Source organism: Arachis duranensis, chromosome 5 (assembly GCF_000817695.3).
Source record: "Arachis duranensis cultivar V14167 chromosome 5, aradu.V14167.gnm2.J7QH, whole genome shotgun sequence".
Taxonomy (NCBI): Eukaryota; Viridiplantae; Streptophyta; class Magnoliopsida; order Fabales; family Fabaceae; genus Arachis; species Arachis duranensis.
The window spans coordinates 45055950-45059722 of record NC_029776.3 but is presented as its reverse complement, the minus strand read 5'-3'; the positions used below and the strand labels follow the sequence as shown (position 1 = coordinate 45059722).

Here is a 3773-nt window from a genome sequence, read left to right as displayed (position 1 = left end):
CAGCTCTCAACCTGTTGATCCTTTAAGGAGGATAAAATCTCGCCAAGAACTTGTTCACCACATCTTCCCATGTTTTTAAACTCTCCTTCGGGAAGGATTCCATCCATTTAGATGCTTTGTCCCTGAGTGAAAGCAATCTATAGGTGTCAGGATGAACACCATTAGACTTCACAATATCACATATTCTTAGGAAGGTGGTTAAATGTTGATTGGGGTCTTCTTAGGCGCTTCTTCCAAATGAACAGTTGTTCTGGACAAGGGTGATGAGCTGGGGGCTTCAGTTCAAAGTTATTGGCATGTATAGTTGGTTTTTGGATGCTACTTCCACAGTTCCCTGGATTTGGATTAATATAAGAGCCTAGAACTCTTCTCTTCTGCTCAGCATGATCTGCTGGACCTTCTCTGGCATGGTTGTGTGTCTCCTCCTCATGGTGGTTTTCCATGTTCTCCTCCATGTCTGTCTCAAAATCCTCCTCTTCTTCCTCAGTACCAATGACCCTCTTCCCTCTTGCTTCCCTCCTTAATCTAAGGAAGGTCCGCTCAGGTTCAGATTCAAAGGAGGTTGAAGCTCCTCTTCTTCTACCTGTCATACAATTAGCAGATTACACAAGCAAGAGAAAAGTGAAGAAATCACTCTTGTTAAGGTTACTGTTAGTGTGAGTGAAGCAATTTATCAAACAGTTAGTGGATTAGTTGACAGAGTTGTGAATTAAATGAGAAAATAAAACAAAAGGAAATAATAAATGAAAATGGCTGAGACTGAAAGTAAATGATAGAAAAAAATAAATGAAACAAAAAAAGTTGCTCAATCTAGTTATCCTCTAATTTAATCATTGTCGATACAAAATCAATCCCCAGCAACGGCGCCATAAACTTCAAGCACAGAAACTTGTATCTCAATAAATTTCCCTCGGCAAGTATACCGAATTGTCGTCAAGTAAAAACTCACAATAGAGTGAGGTTGAACCGTAGGGATTGATTGGTCGAGCAATTTTAATTAGAGGAGTGTTCTAGTCAAGCTAAGCCAAATTGAGTTGAGAATTACAGAAACTTAAATGCGGGAAAGATAAATGACATGGAATGTAAAGTTGCAGAATTTTAAATGGGGAGTTGGGGAGATGAGCATGAAAGTAAATAACAGAAAGTAAAGAGAATGGGTAAGATCAGAGATGGAGAATTCATTAGGCTTAGGAGATGTTGCATTCTCCGGATCAAGTTCATCTTCATCTCTTCCTCAATCAATGCATTCATTAATCTCCTTGGCAATCTTAGGTGATTGGATCCCAATTTCTTGGCAACCCAATCTCTATAAGCTTGAATAATTGCCCAATTCCTTGATTTAATTGCTCATGGGAAGAGATGAAGTATGGTCACTGATTATACCACATGTATTTCCAAATCAAAGTGTTGGTAAGATTATATGTCACTATATCCATCCAAACCCCAATTTGGTCCAACATGAGAAAACATTTCTAGCATGATCTCCTCATTCCTCTTCCAAGGCTCAGAGGAGATCCAATTATAGAGAGTCTCTTTTCCAAGATAACTTACCAATTGGTTGAAGACCGAAAGCTTTCTAGTAAAATCAAGAGAAAAGAAAGAGGAATAAGAATGAAAACTATAATTGATCCATCAAATTACAACAGAGCTCCCTAACCTAATGAAAAGGGGTTTAGTTGTTCATAGCTCTGGGAATGGAAAACAAGAAAGAAAAGTGCATTCTAAAATAAACTAGAAAGTATAGGTAAAGTAAAATATACAGAGTGTATCTTCCAATAATTCCAATCTCCTTTCTAGTTCAAAACTACCCCTATATATACTACTCTTCTGATCATCTAGTTAGCTCTTCAAGTCTTGGATATGGGCCTTTGATCTTTAGTTGAAGCAGTTATAGTCTTCAGTGGTGATAACTTCACCACTAACGTTGCAAGCTTGCTCCCTTTCCACGTAAGTGGTCACGTTAGTGATACTAACGTGGCTACTAATGTGGTTCTTCTATGCTTCCTTTGTCCCGAAATCAAAAAAACAGGGTGCATCAAAGCTTTGTTTTAGACTATGAGATCTTGCATTATATAAATTGGCATTCAACTCATGCATTATTCTCATGAAATCATGTAAAGTTCACAGTGTTTGCTTGAATCAAGGTGTAAGTGTACATTCACCCAAAACCTGCTTATTTCCTAAGAAAATGCATGAAACTACCTAAAAACAGTAAAGAAAAGGCTATTGAAATTGGCCAAGATGCCCTGGCATCAGTTAGTGGACGTCCAGCAAGGTCTTCCGCACTGGAAGTCACTGCCTTTTCACTCTCTCCAGATTCGGCCACCTTGGATTTGGTTATGGCCTTGCACTCTCTTTTGGGATTCTCTTCTATATTCCTTAGCAGAGTACTAGGAGGAGTTTCAGTAACTTTTTTACTCAGCTGACCCACTTGTGCCTCAAATTTCTGATGAAGGACCTTGTTTCATTCATGAAACTGAGAGTGGTCTTAGATAGATCAGAGACTATGTTTGCTAAGCCAGAAAGGCTCTGCTTAGAATTCACTGTCTGTTGCTGAGAAGATGATGGAAAAGGTTTGCTATTGCCAAACTTGTTTCTCCCACCGTTATTGTTGTTGAAGCCTTGTTGAGGCTTCTGTTGATCCTTCCATGAGAAATTTAGATGATTCCTACATGAAGGATTATAGGTGTTTCCATAGGGTTCTCCCATGTAATTCACCTCTTCCATTGCAGGATTCTCAAGGTCATAAGCTTCTCCATCAGAGGAGGCTTCTTTAGCACTGCCGGATGCAACTTGTAATCCAGTCAGATTTTGAGAAATTATATTGACTTACTGAGTCAATATTTTGTTCTGAGCCAATATGGCATTCAGAGTATTAATCTCAAGAACTCCTTTCTTTTGAGTCATCCCATTATTCACAGGATTTCTTTCAGAAGTGTACATGAACTGGTTATTTGCAACCATGTCAATGAGTTCCTGGGCTTCTACAGGGGTTTTCAGATGAAGAGATCTACCAGCAGAATGGTCCAATGACATCTTGGACAATTCAAATAGACCATCATAGAATATACATATGATGCTCTATTCTGGAAGCATGTTAGAAGGACACCTTTTGGTTAATTGCTTGTATCTTTTCCAAGCTTCATAGAGGGATTCACCTTCCTTCTATTTGAAGGTTTGAACTTCCACTCTAAGCTTGCTCATCTTTTGAGGTGGAAAGAATTTGGTCAAGAAAGAATTGACCAACTTGTCCCAAGAGTTAAGGCTTTCTCTAGGTTGTGAGTCCAACCATGTTCTAGCTCTGTCTCTTACAGCAAAGGGGAAAAGCATAAGTCTGTAGACCTCGGGATCAACCCCATTGGTCCTGACAATATCATATATCTGCAAGAATTCAGCTAAGAACTAATGAGGATCTTCCAATGGAAGTCCATGAAACTTGCAATTCTGCTGCATTAGAGAAACTAATTGAGGCTTAAGCTCAAAGTTGTTTGCTCCAATGGCAGGAATTGAGATGCTTCTTCCATAGAAGTTGGAAGTTGGTGCAGTATAGTCACCAAGCATCTTCCTTGCATCTCTAGCATTATTGTTGGGTTCAGCTGCCATGTCTGCTTTTTTTTTCAAAATTCTCTATAAGGTCCTCTCCGGAGTGTTGTGCTTTAGCTTCTCTTAGCTTCTTCTTCAGAGTCCTTTCAGGTTCAGGATCAGCTTCAACAAGAATATTTTTATCCCTGTTTCTGCTCATATAAAAAAGAAGAGAACAAAAGGGAGTAGTG

The 3773-nt window shown here is 39.0% G+C and overlaps 1 non-coding gene across 1 annotated transcript; it reads left to right on the top strand.

Annotated features, from left to right (window-relative positions):
- Positions 1-3090: 3090 nt before the first annotated feature.
- On the top strand, positions 3091-3198 carry LOC127748160 (small nucleolar RNA R71). The gene has a single exon (XR_008010103.1). It is a non-coding gene; the product is annotated as a small nucleolar RNA R71 (small nucleolar RNA).
- Positions 3199-3773: the final 575 nt, after the last annotated feature.